This window comes from Canis lupus, chromosome 14 (assembly GCF_003254725.2).
Source record: "Canis lupus dingo isolate Sandy chromosome 14, ASM325472v2, whole genome shotgun sequence".
Lineage (NCBI taxonomy): Eukaryota > Metazoa > Chordata > Mammalia > Carnivora > Canidae > Canis > Canis lupus.
In genome coordinates this window covers 15,361,115-15,380,680 of record NC_064256.1, presented here as the reverse complement: position 1 = coordinate 15,380,680, position 19,566 = coordinate 15,361,115, and the positions used below count along the sequence as shown (strand labels likewise).

General features: G+C 34.2%; 1 long non-coding RNA gene across 1 annotated transcript in view; it reads right to left on the bottom strand.

The window, feature by feature from the left end:
- Nucleotides 1–3,796: 3,796 nt before the first annotated feature.
- Nucleotides 3,797–19,566, bottom strand: part of LOC112674975 (uncharacterized) — a 48,932-nt gene continuing 33,162 nt past the window's right edge. The window contains exons 2-5 of the long non-coding RNA XR_003145691.3: nt 16,438–16,572; nt 14,420–14,498; nt 9,929–10,014; nt 3,797–6,243 (exon numbers count right to left, since the gene is read on the bottom strand). This is a non-coding gene — a long non-coding RNA (uncharacterized LOC112674975). The remainder of the gene's footprint in view (nt 6,244–9,928; nt 10,015–14,419; nt 14,499–16,437; nt 16,573–19,566) is intronic.

Sequence of the window (19,566 nt, the reverse complement as noted above, 5' to 3'; positions counted from 1 at the left end):
TTCCCAACACAGAGAGATACATGGCTTTAATTCTACTTAGTAAACCACTAACAGGATGTGAATTCCTTCAGTCTTAGTTGCTCAGACCTCAAAAAAAAAAAAAAAAAAAAAACTTTTCAGCTGGGCCATAGTGTTTCTGATTCACCTCCTTGTTTTGACTTCGAGCCAGATCTCTTCTCAATGTTCAGTTCCTTTTTTCCAATTATAAAAGTAAATATGCCCTGAGACATATGCTTATCATCTCCTCTTTCTACCTGAAAGCTGATGGCTAGGATTATGCAAAGTACCTGATTTAGTTGATTAAGTAAGTAATCCACTCAGTTTTTCATTCTTGCATGAATGCACAGAGACATACATTTATTCCTTTAACAAATGTTTATTGAGTAGTTTTTTGCTAAGTCAAGTACATTATGAATAAAGGTATGATCCCCACTCTCACAAAGCTTAATAGATTTTAGGGCAGAATAAGAAGACTTATTAAAAATGCATATCACAGTATATGTACAATAGCATATTGTGATAAGTGCAGTGAAAGATAAGTGATGAGAATGGTGTGTGAAGCATAAGGAACTGAGCTGGTAAAGAGTAGAAGTAAAACATTTGAAACCGGAGACAGCATCTAAAAAGGAAATTTCTAGTTGAAGAATGGAAGGCAGGGAAGTTTGACTACTGTAGTGAGTAAAGATGAAAACAATGCAAAACTTAGTGAGGTGGGTGATGGTCTTGTCCTGCAGGTCAGTTGAATAGTATGAATTCTATTCTCAGCATAAAGTAAAATTATGAACTGATGTGAAGGGAGAGGTGACATAATTTAAAAAATATTTTTATTGAACTATTAAGTTCTCTTGAAGCAAAGAGATGTAATGTTACATAAGTTTCAGGTATACAACCTAGTGTTTGGAAAACTCTGTTATGCTTTGCTTACCACATGAGCAGCTATCATCTGAGAGGTGACATGATTTGACTTAGTCTTTAAAAATTGTTTGGGTAGAGTAGAGTGTGAGGAAGGTCAGAAGGATTCCATGGAGGTCAGTAAGGCACCAATTCAACAATTCAGTTGTGAGATAATCCTAGTTGGTTAGAGGAGGTAGAGAGAATTAGAAAGCTTTTAGGTATATCTTGATGTGTAAGAATATTGGTGATAAATGAGTTGTAGGGGATATGGATAAATTGCTCAGAGTGGCTCCTTTGATGTAGCTGTCTATTCTTAATGACAGGCAGAGCCACAGAACAATGAATCATGTTCTTCTCCATACCAATCAAATGGCAGATGGCAGGTGGCGGGTGGTGACTTGAGGAGGCAGCTCTGCAGTATGGAAAGGAAGGAAAATTCTTACATTTTCCCCAAAGCCCTAAGGCTATTATGGCTGGAGGAAATATAGGTGAGTAGCAGAGGATGAGGTCAGAGAGATAACAGGGAGCAACATTGTGTCAGACTTTTTAAGTCACAATAAAGACTTAAAATTTCAGTAGGATTAAGATGGGAAGCCATGGAAAGTTTTCATACAGAAAATAGGTATGGTCTCATAATATTTTAATAGAATTAGTCTGTATTGAAGCAAAATTGCCAAGGAGCAACATCAGATTTAGGGAAACAGATCAGGAGGAAAATGCAGTAAGTCATGGAAACAAATGATGGTAGATTGTACCAAGATGTTGGTCCTGGAGATGGAAAACAGTGGTCAAATTCTAGGAAATCTTCATAAGCCATTTGCTTCAGAAATAAGCAGTTTGGTAACCATAATTCCTTATACTCTTACAGAAAGCATAGTTTAAAAATGGTATTCTGCATTTCACTGAAACTGCATCCCTAACAGAAGGAGAGCTGTCATACTTTGTGTTAACATGTCAAAGGATGATGCTACTATATCCATTTTGAGTATGAAAATTAATTTCTTCATGAAAGCACTGAAAACAAGAAGCTGTATTTTCCACTCATGATTTTTTTCTTTTGCAATGCAGATTTCCTATATGTATCAGTTTCAAAGCATGATAAATATATTGTTGGGGACATGTCATCGTGTGCACTTGCCCTCCTTTAGGAGATAACGAAGGCCATACAGTGTTCTTAGCTGAGATGCTTAGAAGTTCTATGTGCAGTGTATATATCTTACTGGATTCTGATTCAAACACATGAACTTAAAATAAAATCTGATAGGGAAATACAAGCACCTAATGCATATTTGATCATTTTAAGGAATTTGGTCATAATTTTAGGTTTGATTGGTGATATCACAGTTATGCTTTCAAAATGTCCTTATCTTTTAGAAGTGCATACTGGAAACTTGACTAATGAAACTAGAATGTCTAAAAGAGCTGTTACATTTATAAAATAGGTGATATGATAAAGAAATTGTATGAGACTAGCTAGCTGCCCAGGAGCATCTTGTAGTGTGATAATAATCAAAGATGATCAACTCAGTCCAGGGTATGGCCCATAGGTTAAGAAATTCAATTTTCTAAGGCATCCAGAATGACTTGAACCTATGTTACTGATCCATATTAATCAAATTCAGAACATTAATTTAAAATTGAAGATACTCTTTTTCTACTGATCAAAATTCATGGGCATTTTATTATATATGCCCCCTGAACATATCAGCATAGAAGGTTATAGATGTGCAAGGAACTAGAGGAAAAATAGGTATACCATTTTGAAGGATATGTTATTGATGCCATGGTGAGGCCTGGTGAGCTCTCTTTGATCTTCAATAAAGGACAACTCTCCATGTATCAGAGGCCAGTATTATTTCTCCAGATTACATGGTCTGTGCTTGACATACAGGCATTGTCAAATTCTATTTTTCTATTCCATGCTTTCAGGCCCTGTAGATTATAGTCAATGATAAAGCTACTTAAGTGATTGTTTTAGGCAGAATTTCCTCACTGACTATGGGTCGGGTAGCCCTCTAGCCATGTGTCCATATGCATGGGTTTTTCCCATAGATTTCATTCATTAATTGCTATTCCTCATATCATCCTAAGGTAGTTACCAAGACATTTGGTCATATCTTGCTAATGTCACAGAGGATAGAGATCCAATGTATAGGTACTCCTTCATGTTTACCAAATTTCATAGATATGGACCAGACATCTTTGGAAGACCATTTGTCTACCACAGTGATCCTAGTTCACAGCCTTCATCTGCATCTAAAATACTGCCCCTGAATTAAGTATGTGGTTACTTTATTGAATTTATAAAATTTTTATATCATTATGAAAAACATGCTTCCCAAAGGAAACAGTTGATATAGTTGTGTTTGTACATCTGGGTCTTTGGCTATAAACTTCAAGAATGTTAAGGTTATACTATTACTTTTCAAGGATACACATGATTTGCTATATATAAATTTTACTATAAAATTTACTATATATAATTTTAGTGTATAATTGAAAAGAAATTGCATACTAACTCTATTTGATATGGAAGTGTTCTAGATGGAGTCATAACTTCTGTACTCATTTAGAGTTCCCCTTCCTAGTTTACTGTTGTTATAAACTCAGTCTAAGACCAAGTATATTATTATCAACCACCTCACATAGAATAATATGCATATTTAAGAAATGGTAACAACTTATCTATGGTATATGTGTATCATCATTATATATGAATTTTTGGGAGGATGGCAAAAGTAATATAACCTCCTTATAAAATTACAGAAATAATAATTTAGAAGGAGAAAAAAACTCAAATTCCAAATCCAGTGATAACCATTATTAAAATTGTTCATAAATTTTCCTGGCTTTTTACTATGCACCATTTACATATAGATTTACATATAAATACAGATACATATTTTTAAACAAGAGTGACATTTTTTATTTATTGAGGTGAAATTCATGTATGAAATTAAACTTTGAAGGTGAACAATGTCAATGGCATTTAGTACATTCACAGTGTTGTACACAATCCACTTATATCTAGTTCCAAAACTCTGGCATTTCTATCAGTCCAAAAGAAAACCTTATATGTGTAAAGCACATTTTCCCCAATCTCCTCTCTCCTCCCAACTCCCAGGTATCAGTAATATGAATTCTTTCTGTATGAGTTTATTTTAGACATTTCGTATAAAAATATTCCTATAATACCTAACTTGTGTGTCTGGCTTCTTTCATTTAGCATAATGTATTCAAAATTCCTCCACTATATAGCATGTATCAGTATTTCATTCTCCTTTTCAAGGCTGAATAATAATCCATTTCATGTATATACCATGTTTGTTCATCCATTAATTGACTGATGGACATTTTGTCTGGTGCTCCTTTTTTGACTATTGTGAATAGTGCTTTTATGAGTGTGTATACATACATGTTTTTTTCTAGCAGTTGCTTTCAATTCTTTTGGGCCATATAACTAGAAGTAGAATTGCTGGATCATATGGTACTTCTCTAACTTCTGATAAATAAGAGTGGCTTATTTCACACACATGGTTGTACAATATGCTTTATCAACTTGATAAATGCTAAATGTCTTTTGATAACATTCTGTGCTTACTTAAAAAAAAGTTCCTCAATTTTGGCTACAAGTGCTATATAGTTTTTATCATGATTATAGTAAGGGAAAATTTTGTTCTTTTCACAAGTCTGTGTTTCAGTGTATATCATATGGAGCTCAATTGAAATATGTTGTAGAAAAAAATCTTTAGAATAAGCATTCAAAGAAATACAACTGTTACTTATTTGTTTAAATAAAAGAGTCATTGAATTCCATTTCATGAATCTTTTAATTTTCATGTACTGAATTGAAAGAATTAATATCAATTTTTTTGATAGTTAAACCTTTTTATTCTTCAAAAAATGGGTCTAAGGTTATAACATTGTATAAAAGTCTTACCAATTACATAGACATGGATGGAACTGGAGGGTATAATGGTGAATGAAATGAGTCAATCAGGAAAAGACAATTATCATAAGGTTGCACTAATATGTGGAATATAAGAAACTGCAGAGGATCATAGGGGAAAGGAGGGAAAACTGAATGGGAAGAAATCAAAGAGAGAGACAAACCATGAGAGACTCTTAACTTAGGAAACAAATTGTTACTGAAGGGGAGGAGGTTGGGAGGATAGAGTAACTGGGTGATGGGCATTAAGGAGGGCACGTGATGTGATGAGCTCTTGGTGTTGTATGCAACTGATGAATTACTGAACTCCACATCTGAAACTAATGATGTACTATATGTTGGCTAATTGAAATTAAATTAAAAAAATACATTTGGGGCAGCTGGGTGGCTCAGTGGTTTAGCACTGCCTTCAGCCCAGGGTGTGATCCTGGAGACCGGGGATCAAGTCCCACGTCGGGCTCCCTGCATGGAGCCTGCTTCTCCCTGTGCCTTGTGTCTCTGCCTTTCTGTGTCTCTCATGAATAAATAAATAAATTTAAAAAATCTTTTAAAAAATACATTTGTCAGACAGATAAAAAGTCAATTGGGAAAAAAGTATGTCTTCACAGCTTGTGTATTTAAGCAGCATTATAAATCAACTCAAATAATGACAGCCTTATATACATTTGTGTGTGAGAAAGTACCTACAAAATTCTTATTTGTTTAAACCATAGAAGCATTATTTATTGTCCACTCCGTGCCACATACATTTCTAGGAAATTGAGGTTCATCAGTGATCAAGAGTCAAACATGGTCTTCCTCAGAGACTCTCTAACATGTTTACATTTTCCATTCTTTGTATAAATATAAATATGAATATTGATATATGCTAAGGACATGGAGTTGGAATTTTCTTAGAAAACAATTCCCTTGACTAATGCAAAAAATTGACACAATTACAAATGTATAACCTAAGAATCATTCAACACTTTGCTTCATTTGAGCTATGAGTAGCAAATTTGAATCATTCATGTAAAGGACAATTGTTATCATATGACTCATAGGATAACATATGATTATTTCTCAAAACCTTTAGCCTTTCTCTTATTTCAAAGAATGGCTGTCTGTTCCTCAAGTCAGTTTCACTCTTTCAATATTCCTGGACTGCGTTTCTCTGCCTCCCTTGTAGTTAGGTTTGGCCATGTGAGTGAGTAAGTAAGCAAGTAGAATGTTGGCAAATGTGTGTGCACCAATTCAAGCCATGGCACATGTAAGTCTTCAATGAGAGGTCTTCCTTGTTGTCTCCCATCATGATGGCTTGATGTAAATGGGCCCAGTAACCCTGCAAGCCATGTTGAATATGGTGAAATCAAAATCTGGAAGGAGCATGAGGGCTGATTTTCCACTTGGAGGAGAGTCACCTGTGTAATAGGAATACCCATGTTAAGCTTTGATTTAGGACATTTTGAACATTACAGCAGCTAGAGTTACCTTTACTATTAAACTTCCCTCCATAATAGTGAAGAAAAGCAGAAGTGTCAATGCTTTGGGAAAAAAAGAGTTATTTCATAGTTTGGAATTGAATATTAAAATAGGGTTGGTTTCTCTAAAAATCTCTTCTCTTTTTTAAATATATATTTACTTTTTTTTCAGTTCTTTAAAAATTTATCTGCACTTCATCTAAAGGAAAAGAATGAGGACACAATAAGCAGATAATGACATAAGTAAATTTTCTATTATATTCTCTATAATTGTGTAAAACTCAGTCAAAAAAATTTTTTTTTGATAGAAACATTTAATTCATGGGGAATGATGGTCTTTTCAATAAGCAGTGTCTGGTCAACTCAGTATTCATATGGAAAAAACAAATCTTGACTCTTATCACACCGTTCACAAAAACCAGTTTGAGATCGATTGTAGACATAAAAGTGAAAGATCTTGGAGAGGGGAGATTTCTTTTTTTTCTTCTTCTTTTTCTTTCTTTCTTTCTTTCTTTTTTTTTTTTGAGAGGGGATATTTCTTCAACAGAGCCCCCCCCCCCAAAAAAAAAAACACCAATCTAAAGGGGAAAATGATAAATTAGAATATATTACAATTTACAACTTTTGTTCATCCAAAGACATCATTAACATAGAGAAAAGTAACTCAGAAAGGGAGAAGATACTTGCAAGACATCTATCTGAAAGAAGATTTGTATCTAGCAGGTACAAAGGATTCCTACAAATCAGTATGAAAAAAATACAGAATTCTCAATGGAAAAATGGGGCGAAATGCAATACTTGTAATTAGTGTAAGCAAGAATTAGACTATGATTTGAATCCACGGCAAGAAGATACAAGCAAGTTTTAACATATTAATAAAAAGAATCAATGGAATGATTAGGGTTTTTTAAATTAAAAAAAATTAATGTCAAAGATGGTGTGAGTCAATAGAAGTTTCAGAATTAAGTGGCAAAATTAATGAGTAATATTTTCAAAACTAGGTCATGTTGAGGGAGAAAAGCCCTGAAAATTTAATTTTGGAGTTTTGGATTTTATAAAGTAGTAATTGATAAAAACAAGTAACAGTGGATTTATAAAGAGCAAAACATATTTTTTTAGATTTACTTATTCACGAGAGACACACAGAGACAGGCAGAGACACAGGCACAGGGAGAAGCAGGGTCCCCACAGAGAGCCCATGTGGGACTCAATCAGGGATCCAGGATCATGCCCTGAGCCAAAGGCAGACATTCAACCACTGAGCCACCTAGGCATCCTGCAAAAAATATTTAGGACATTCTTTATTATTGTTTTGATTCTTGGACATTGTATCTGTTACTGGAAATGTCTGAAAAATGCACCATAAAGGTAAAGGTGGACAAGAACAAAGATTTTCCGGATGGGAGTAAATTAGATTTCAGAGGCTGAGAACTAGAGAGTTTGGGGTTGATTTATGTTAACACTTGAAAATGAATTATTAAGCAAATGGCTTGTGTGCTCTTAGAAAAGAAAATACTAACCATTAGCTAACATCTTTAGTAAGTTCAAGTCTTGCCAAATTAACCTGCTATTCTTTTTTAAAGGGTAATTAGGCTGACAGTTGAGGAAATTGACGGAGCCTTTATACATCTTAATGTAATCCAGGTATCTAACAAAGATTGCTTATACACAGGAAAGAATCATATGCTGTGTAATATCACCCTTAAGTGGAATTCTGTCAATTTATAAGTGGATGTGGGGAGCAACTACTGCACAGCTAACTAAAGTTGGTGTGTGTGTGTGTGTGTGTGTGTGTGTGTTTCACTTAAGCTTACTTAGGAAAAAATTCCACATTCAGTGGAAAAAATCTTTATTTTGTTTGTATGAGAACATGACTATATATACAAATAATGTTTTGTAAAATTAGTGATTACTCAGTAATTTGTTTTAATAGTATATTGCAATTTATTTAAATGCCAAAATTCATAAGCAGCACACCAGAAACCAAGTGCCATTCTGGAAGTTAATCTGATAGAAATCTGTATATGTGTGTGTATACATACACAAACACATAAAAACACACCAGCTTTAGCAATAAGAAAATATATGATTCACAAATAAGCCATGATGCATACAAGTCTTACCTAACTGGAAAATCATGGACTAAAATACACAAAATTTTATACTACATATTGTAGAGGTAGCAAATAATCCCATATGATAATCTAATAATGATGATGCAAAATTTAAACTGTTGTGAAATGAGAAAGGAAGAATGATAGCAAATGAAAATTCATGTGATAACTTGGGACAAGAGTAATGCATAGTCAACAGTGGTTATTTTGAGCATTTCAGAATTTCCAAATATCTACATGTGAATTGATCTAGTAATCTTCTGTGTGACAAATCACCTCAAATCCAATGGCATAAAACAACAGTCATTTTATTATGTTCATGGAGTCTGTGTCAACAATTTAGATAGGGTCTGTATTTGTTTCCTAAGGCTGCTGTAACCAGTTATCACAAATGTGCTCACTTAAAACAGCTGAGAGTTATTCCCTTGCAGTTCTGAAGGCCAGAGGTCTAAAATCAGGGTTTGTGTAGAGTGGTGGTCTCTCAGAAGACCCTAGAAGGGAATCTATCCTTTACTCAATTTCCAAATGGAAAATCTAGACATGAAAAGCATAGTAATAGAACTGAAAATTTCACTAGATGAAATCAATAGCAAGTATGAGTTGGCAGAAGAAGGAATCCATAACCTTGAAGATAGACCAATAGAAATGATCTAAACTGAAGAGCAGAGAGAAAAAGACAAAGGAAAAATGAACAGAACTTTAGATATTCAGATGACATGTAGCTAAATACCTGGTCTTCATCTTAATGTGAATGAGAGTTCGTGAAGAAGAGGAGAAGGTGAAAGGCACAGAACATGGAAGACTCCTAACTCTGGGAAACGAACTAGGGGTGGTGGAAGGGGAGGAGGGCGGGGGGTGGGGGTGACTGGGTGGCGGGCACTGAGGGGGGCACTTGACGGGATGAGCACTGGGTGTTATTCTGTATGTTGGCAACTTAAACACCAATAAAAAATAAATTTATTATTACAAAAAAAATGGCCTCAATGGTCCCACATTAAATGAAAATCCTTAAATTATAAATATGTTAAGTTATCCCCAGGTAGAATAAATGCTAATTTAACATCGAAATGTCTTTTGTATATTAACTGATTCCTTACTCCATACATACTTTGTAGGTGCTACGAAACAAGACATTCTGACTTGTGTGTGCCATCCCACCCCAAACACAATTTAAAAAATTATTTTATTTTAACCTCAGGCCATGATGGTAGTTTTGGTTTTCACTTGCAATAAAATTATTACTAGCCCAAATGAATGAAGGGGAGTAGGAGGTTCAGGCTTTTAGTTATGGAATGAGTAAGTCACAACGATAAAAGGTACAATATATGGAATTTGGTCAATAACACTCTAATGGTCTCATGGTATTAGATGATGGTGATACCTATGGTAAAGCACAGCATAAGGTATAGAGTGTTGAATCACTATGTTGTACACCTGAAATTAATGTAACATTGTGTGTCAACTATAATTCACTAAAAAAGGTGAAAATGCAAGAAAACAATAGAACCTACCCATTAATTCAATTTCTTTTCTTTTCTTTTTTTTTTTCCATTTCTTTTCTTCTTCTTTATCTATAACAGGAACTGGCAAACTTGTTCTGTAAAGTGCCAGAGAGTAAATATTTTCAACTTTGTAGGTGGTACAGTCTGTGTTGTAACTGCTCTATCACTTTCATGTAAAAACCACCAGACAATATGTAACCTAATGAGCATGCCTTATTCAGATATAACATTTAAAAAAATAGAAAGCGGGCTAGATTTGGCATGGAGGCAGGCTGTAGTTGGCTGTACCCTGCCTGGTATAATAAAGGATGTGCTCCTTGGGTGGGAAGAAAGTCAAAAATTTTAGTCCTGAAATGACATGCCCTTATCAGAAAAAAAGATTGCAATCCACATAATTTTGAAAATCCTTATGTTATGTTTTCATATTATTAGGAAAAGCATACTTTACCCTTTAAAAGAAAAAAAAATGATCAAATTTGAGAAACACTGACTTAAAGGAAGATCTCTGCTGGTGAACTATAAATTGAACTTTTTCTCCCCAGCAATTTGGCTAAATAATTTGGATGAAGTTACAAAAACCATCTTTCAAAATGGCAGAAAGCACAAAAACAGTAAAGATATCCTATATTCTGGAGAGGAGAACAATAATTCACAACAACAAAGCCATTAGAATGATTCCTTAAAAACAATTTAATGTGATGGGATATTTGCATAATATAATATTAGGTGAAAACAATAGGATAAAAAATACAGTAAAATCTCAATTTTGTGTACCAAATGTACAGGAGGAAAACACCAAATTATGAACAGTATAATATTATATCTGGTAATAACATTTAACTTTTTTGAGAATTTACTATTTGCCTGCCCTTTCTTAAGCAATTTATAAACTTATTTAATGCTCACAACTAGCTTACACAGAGGCTTTTATCTTCTTTTCTCAAAATGAGAAAGCTTAGGCAAATAAATTACTTGCTCAAAGTCCATATATAGTAATTTATGGATCTGTATTTAAATTTAGTTTCTGTTCTGGCTATAAGGGCAATGGTCTAATTCGCTAGGCTTAAAAACCAGAATTATGGCAGACTTTACTTTTATTCCCTGTGTACTATATATTTTTACATCTTTTATCTACCTTGAGAGTGTATTTTTTTTGAGAGTGTATTATTTTAATAACAAAAATACATTAGAAAATAAAGATAGGAATTGTTGATAATAGCAAATTGACTTTTGACAATCATTAATGTATTAAGATTACTGAATTTATGTTATCAAAAGAAATTCAATAATACAGATCTGGATGGAGTAATTTAGCTTAATAAATATTCATGTGAATTTGGTTGACAGAGCTCAATAAAAGCATTTATTTTCAACAGTCATACAAGCATGGGCTATGTCAACCTAAATGTAACATCTGTTATTTGGAATAGTGTTTTCAGTTCACAATAGTTCGTTACTAGTTTATGATGAGATAAGGAAAGAAATTGAGAGGAAAGCAATTTGAGTAATTTTATGTGAGATAAATGTAATAATATAGAGCTTATATTCTGTATCTTTTTTCAGTCCTTTAGTAAAAGTTTTAAACTAAACTTTTGTCTTCAGGACAGAGAGGGATAAAAGTCTAGTGGTATTTCATTAGAGATAGTATGAGAATTACTGACCTGAGAGGTACTCTGTGGTACTGGTTATACGTGTCATTGGTACTAACTCATAACTAGTGCTTTCAGAGAGGAGAAATTAGGATAATGGGGAACCTGGAAATGACATGGCTTGGTAAGTAGTGAGATGGAAATATAGCAATAGGTGGTTTGATTATTTTGGAATTCAAATAGGAAAACGAGTGAGTGCTCATTATGTTTAGAGAGAATTAGAACCAAAAGGTAGAAATTATTAGAAAAAGATTTTAGTCCAAGAATCAGGAAGAAGCCTAATTCTCAGAGGAGTGAAAAATAAATGTATTCTGCTATAAGATAAAAATATTCTGTAACATTGGAGCCATTCAAATAATTTCAGGGGATAACCTGAAAGACTTTTTGTATAAGACTGATTCTTAAAAGTTCTTGGCAAATTCCAAGATTCTGTGTCTCTCAAAATAGGATAAATAATTTGGTTTAGTAGTACTGTACTGGCTTAACACTGACCACAACTCTTATTGAGGTATGAAACCAATTGTTCTGCTGTCCGTGTAACTTCACAACTGTACTAATTCATTGGGTCAATCTCACTTTTGTGACATGTTTTGCTTCTCTTAGGTATAGAGTTTTAGCTGTTTCCTTTAAAAAAGTCACCTATCCTGAAGTGATATTATGTAATCTCCATACATTTTCTTCTTAAATCTTGATTTTTGTTTCACAATATGCTTTTGGCCTTGAGTATCCAGATATTTTTCTCAATGTTCTATCTCTGACTTTTACATGTGTATTCCAAAAGAACAAGACAGTCTTGGAATATACTTAGGAACTAACCATGAATTTGACAGCCCTAGCTATAACTAGGATAAAATGGAATATTATTTTATAGCCTGAAATACCCTCCTCTCTTCTAAACTCCCATAGGAATTTCTTTGTACTTTATTTTTGTCGTTGCATTATAGTCATCATTCTTCTACAAATATATGACACAGCTTCATTTTTTCTCTTCTTGCACTCTCCTGAAATCACAAAGCCTGTATAAAATTCATTTTTCACATAAGAGGTAGAAAGCTCCCCTCGAATGGTAAATGCTTCTTCCCTTGCAATTTTTACTGTTTTGGTACTCAATGTGACCCTAAATAGGTAGTGAATGTTCATTGAGCCCTCACTATGTTGAAGCTTTGTGCTAAACATACTGATTGTATCTCACTATTTATCCTTAGTCATGACTTCGCTCTGTCTCTAACATGGGCAAACCTGATGATTAACTAGACTTACTGTTACTAAAATGAAATTTATTTTTGGTTTTTGTGTGCCAAAACAGGGAGTTTGGATTATTTTGATTTGCCCTTCGGGAACCATCTATATTTAAGCCATTCTTACATATCTTATGCCTTTAACATCCTACAAGGCAGTGATTGTGTCATATTGTTATGTTTTCTTAATAGAATAAAAATCTCTTACATAAGGATGACTCAATAAACATTTATTTTATTAATTACTAACTCTAGCCTGATACACAGATGGGATATAAGATTCTCTAAGCCTACTAAAGAATTAGACTAGATGCAGAAACCACCCTTTTGTGGGTAATTCATAAAGTGGAACAAGGGATATGGAGCAGCAGTGACCATTTCTAAGAGTGGACCATTTAGTAAACAGAGTGTTTGTAAGACTGGGGATGCTTGTAAAATAATCCTGAGGCTGAGGTAGAAATTGGACTCCGCAATCGGTGTTCTCTTGTCTTGCTGCTAGTGCCAAATTTAGAGCAAAGGCTTTAGACTCTCACATGCTCTGGTTTCTGTTCTATTTACACAGCTTAATTTAGGGAACCATAAGCAAGTCATGTAATTGATCTGTTTCTCAGTTGCTTCATTGATAAAATGGAAGCAGTAATACCTACTTCAGAGTTGTGGTGAGGATTAAGTGAGGTAATCTGGGCCAAGCAGAAATGTAGTATCCAGCACCTAGTAGGCAATCAGTAAATAATTCTTCTTTTTTTTAATTTCATAGCTGATTCTGGAATCTTTATTTGGCTCTGATTCATTGTTCACCTATGATATTCCTGCTTATATAAATACTAATTCTAACATTTATGTTTTATTTTTAACCATGTCCTAAATTCTAAAATTCATCTGCACTTCTTGTCTTAGCGCTCTTTGTTGTTGTTGTTTGGCTTTGGGCACTCAGCTTCATAGCTATCCATTTCTTACAATTTCATCTCACAGAGTCCTCTCGAGAATGGAGAAAAAATACACACTAACACAAACATAATAAAACAAAAAAGATCTGACTTTTCTTTAGAGAGTTATCTTTTATTCACTTGAATATCTGACGAAATTCGCTTTCTCTATGTATAACGAATACTTTAACAAGCCTTAGCTAGCTTCATAAAAGTTTCTGTACTTTTTTCACAAGACTGTTTTACTAATCAGAAAATGATACAAACTGAATATGTTGTAATATCTTTATATTTATGCTGTTTTATCTCAATATTTTTCTGTTGCAGAAGGGTGATGATGACTCAGCCAGGTAAAATTTGCCAGCATGTGAATCTTAGATTTAATATAAATAAATGTCCTCGTTTATGTAGTTATATAATCACTGTAACCTGAAGTTATGGTTTTGTGGACTTGACCGCTGCTTTAGGTAGGTATTGTATTTCATAAATGAATAACTGTATAACATATTTAGCAATATGCCAAATTAAGGAACCTGAATATTAAATAGGTGTTCTTTAAGAAAGAGAAGATTTACAAAGTGCTATAAAAACTGGTAAGATAAGCCCACAAATCATTCTAGGTTTTCATAGATTTTAAGCATATCCAAAGATTATGTGCATTGAGAAATTACAATTTCTATTACTTACCAGTTTGCTTATTCTTACCACAAGGAGAGCCTCAAATATCAAGAATATTAAGCCTCTAAATGTAGTATGCATTTAAAATCTGAGAATAAAAAAGTATGGTGAGTAGATTAACAGTGGTATCTTTCTATACATTAAACTAATATGAGACCATAGTAAATTAAATATGTATATGTATCCTTAAGTAAGATTCATCAAAGAGCATCATAATAGGGATATTTTAAGAATTTACTCTATTTAGAAGTTCAACCTTAAGTTCAACTTCCAGGATAAAATCAATATGTTGGGACTTACACTTTACTAAATGAATGTAGCCCTTCATCACTGTGTAAGTATTTGCAGCTCACATATTTAACTGTTAAATTTTATATTTACAACAAGTGCATTAGAACAATCTGTCTCTGAGAGAAACCTGTGATTATTAAAAATGACATTTATCAGGAGATAAAAATACCAGACTAAATTAGTTATTAGTAATTTTAGTTGGACTTAGCTGAACAATTGTGCTATTAGCTAGGCTTCCTTATGCATCTACAGCTATCTGGGAGATGTTGATCTCAGAGAGCCTTGATTCAATGGCCGGCTCTTTTAGGCTAATCCAGACTTGTTTACATGGAGACATATTTGAACAGCAGCAAGAATACAAGCAACAAAATACCGGCATTTTTCAAATCTCCGCTTGCATTCCATTATGCCATATTCTATCCCATTGACCAAAGCAAGTCATATGACCAAGGATCTTAGTGTGATAAGGCTGCAGCAACCCAAAGTGAAGACACAGGATGGCATGAATAAGTTTGGGAGTATAACTATAATAACTTACTATAATGAGGTTTAATGAGGTCATTTACTATAAATAATCTCTTCACAATAAAATAGTTAAAACACAAAATATAAACATAACTTTTTCAGCTTGAATCTCATTTCAGCTTGAATTTGCTTGATGCCACAAATATGTGGTTTGTTTGATAACCTCACCCTGTAGCAACAAGCATTTTCTAATGACATATATAACTCCACATTGTTTGTAAGGAAACTTGAATCTTTTTTCTTCCCTCCTTCCCTGCCGTCCTTCTTCACTGACCTCTCAGAAAATTAAATCATGTGTAATGTGCTTCTTCTGACATAAAATGAACTTGACACAACAATCCACCAAACTAAACAAAAAATTAAAACTCTCAAAACTTTACCAAAAATTAGGTATTTCCAGAGAAAGTTTACATATAACACACATTTTGCATACTCACATTTCAAAATTAAGTTTTTTAAAATTAGTTTCAGAGGTAGAGTTTAGTGATTCATCCGTTGCATATAATACCCGGTGCTCATTACATCATGTGCGCTCCTTAATGCCCATCACCCAGCTACTACACCCCCCCACCCCCCACCCCTCCAGCAATCCTCAGTTTGGTTCCTTTAGTTAAGAATCTCTTGGGGTTTGTCTCCTTCTTTGATTTCATCTTATTTTTCTTTCCCTTCCCCTATGTTCATCTGTTTTATTTCTTAAATTCCATGTATGAGTGAAATCATATGATACTTGTTTGTCTCTGACTGACTTATTTCACTTGGCATGATACCCTCTAGTTCCATCCACATCACCACAAATTGTAAGATTTCATTCTTTTGGATGGCTGAGTAATATTCCATTGCATACATATACCACAATATCCATATCCACATCCATTCATCTGTCCATGGATATCTAGGCTCTTTCCATATTTTGGCCATTGTGGACATTGCTGCTATATACATGAGGGGGTCATGGGCCCTTCGAATCACTGTATTGGATCCTTTAGATAAATACCTAGTATGACCCAGCAATTCACTACCAGATATGGGGATTCCTCAAAATTAAGATTTCTAATGTGAAATTAAGATCTATACCAAACAAATTCCAGAATTTGGAAATTGTAGATAAATGTTCATATGGTGACTGTTGAGTGACAACTCCTTATTAATGTTTGGGGTTTGGTGAGGTAGAGCTCATTAAGTATCTTTGCTAGTCTTTATATAAATAGTACCTTCTACCACCCTCTGTCAGCACATTCTTCCTCTCATACTTGCAAAGCAGCTTCTCAATAGTTCCTCTTTTTCTGATCTTCATTTATTTACAAATAATGCTCACTGTTTACTGACCAGAAGATTGGGGGAAAAATCTGTGAGTGAAGAGATAACAAGAATTGTAATTCAAGGGGATAATAAGGTCTCTTGAGAAGATTTTTAGGTTAAGTAAACTGAGAGTGTCTGTAGGCAAAAGAAATGAATCAGGAGAAGAGTGAGGCTTTGCAAGAAAAAAGGGTGTAATTATGGGATAAGTTTCCAGGGAGCATAGAAATTATTCTTGGAAATAGGACAGGCTTCTTCCTCTATTGGAGAAAAAGAAGGTAATACAAGTATAGACTGAAGAACAAAGCTTTGCAAGAGAGCTGAGTGTGATGTAAAAGCGACATGTTACATTGGAAGGAAAGACATTTTTCTTGCTCATGCATCTTTGTAAGATCAAAGGTAGAATCACTTACTTAGACTGAAAGTCCAGTTAATTTCAGTTCATCTCACATTATTTGAGCATCTCTTTTGTGACAAGAAGCCTCATATGTACTGTGATCCAATGAGGAACAATGAACAATCTTTGTTTTGAAAGATGTAGCAATCTAAGTGGTAAACAGTCACATAGACCCAATGTAATGTTCATAGGAGAGTTCTCAGAGAAGACGACCCCTAAACTTATCTTTTTAAATTTATTTATTTGAGAGGGAGAAGCGAGGAGGGTGGGGGGAACTCATGAGCAGGGGAGGGGCAGAGGGAGAGGGAGAGGGAGAGAGAGAATCTCTAGCAGACTCTCCGCTGAGCACGGAGCCTGACATGGGGCTCAATCCCACGACCCTGAGTTCATGACCTGAGCCAAAATCAAGAGGCAGATGCTTAACCTACCGAGCCACCCAGATTCCCCTAAGCTTGATTTTAAAGAATGTCTAGACATTGACCATAAGAAAATAGGGAAAGAAGTTCCAAGTGAAGTAAATCAGCCAAGACGGACAGATAAATGTTCATTATTGATAGAAGTGTTTCTCAATTGTTTTTCACCTATTATCCCTTTGATGAACATGAAAAATGTTCACATCCCATTTCCAATAATGCTGAATGGCCTCCCACCAATGAGGAGTCAGTTTTCTAGTATAAAACCTGAAATTTCTTAGTGGTAAAACTCTGCTGAGCAGATTGAACTGCAAATAGGAATAATGTGCAATTCTTTTCATTAGCAATCCTGCAGGAGGTGAATGCTGAGGAGACTGGAGGCAGTAGAGTATAAATAGAAAAAGGGTAAAACTAAGGTTAGCAAGACTCCTACTTTTTACCCAGAGGAGCCATAGATGACTGGAAATGGCTCTGAGACAGTAAACTAAAGTGCTTAAAATTTTCTACCAATTGAATTCCAATATATCTCTAATGAAATATCCATTGATTAGAATAAACAAACACATAGGAACTGCATTCTCTGTTCTGCATGTTTCAGAAAAATGTTTGTACCAGGATTCTTTTATCTGCCCATAAGAAAAGCCCAACAACTTGTATTGAATTGCTCCTTTGGCTGTCAAACAAACAAAACCCCAGATTTCCAAGTTCCTGTTAATTAAATGATTTTAGGAGCTATTTGGGTAATCAATTTAATCTTCTCTAAAAGCTACCCTTTTAATGATAATCTCAATAGGGGAATAAAGCCAGTTTCGATTAAACATATTTATTCATAATATCATAAAATCATTCTTATGTCATTCAAATATTCCATAGTTATATATTCTTACATTTAACAATCCATTCTTAATACCTTTAGGTATATTTTACAGAAGGAGTGAATATCTGGCCTAAATGGTTCATGGAGCTTACCTGTCATATCTGAGACCCCAAGGGTTGCAACATTGAAAATGGAAACCTGGTTAGGTTGAGAAATTTTCTTGATTGTTTTAATACTAATTCTTTTCACTCTCCTACTTAAAACAATGATTGTTTTAGTATCTATGTTGAAGAATTCACAAATCAAATTTGAATTTTGGTAATCTATCTTAATTTTCACCTACTCAATATTGCTCTCCTGTCTGGAAGTCATATAAAATGTAAGTAGGATCTTGAACTTTGAAATGAGACAACCTGGGTTTTGGTTGTGTAAATTTAGGCAAATTTTAAATAATGCCTTAAGCTTCGTTTGTTTGCTTTTTTTCTTGCTATCTCTCTCTTTTGCCTTTTTATATATCTATCCATCCATTTACCTATCTATCCTTATTTATAAAATTGATATAATAGCACCTACTTTGGAGGGTTGCCATCAAGATTTATGAGATCAGGCACAAAAATATTTTTTAATTTGTTTTGTTTTGTCTTGGCAAGAATAGAGTTTCAATGAATGCTAGCTGTTCATAATAAAATAACACTGAACTTTGCTTTCTAGGCAAGCATCTCCTCACTTGGTCCTGAACGTATCTTTGTCTCTCTTGATCGCCATTTCCTTGTGCATGACTGCTGCTTTTTATTTATATTATAATCCCCGACTGAAGACCCACCCCAAACCCCACCTGTTCCATGAGACTTTGTCCCAACAATGCAGAATACACAAATTTCTGAACATGGATGTCAATTTTATCAATACTCTTTGGTCCTTAATTGGAGTCATGGCCCTCTATGGTGTGCTGATTTTTCTCCTGTAGATATTCTTTTCCTGAAGCGATTTAAAATTCTTAGACCATAAATTACATTAACAAAAGACAACAACAACAACAAAAACCAAATACTAGCAACCAAAATAACCTTGCTCCACAAGATACATCCAGAATGTATTTTAAGCTTTTAGACATTTACTGACTATTTGAATGGCTGTCTTAGAATACTAGAAATGACTCTCAAGTTCAAAGGGGGTATTGAATATATGAAATGCAATGTATTTTTTTCCTTAGCATTCTTGTCAGTTAAGCCTTTTATTGGTGTAGAAAGGTAGGCTTTACATCACAGGATAAAAACAACTTTAACTCCCCCAAGTTGGGTGCTGCATTTTCATGTGGGGCCTCCTACTAATTTAATTGTGGCAGTAGAGCTGATAATAAAGATGGGCAGCGGCTGGTTTTCTTTTGCTGGCTTGCTTCAGATCTCCTTTTATTACC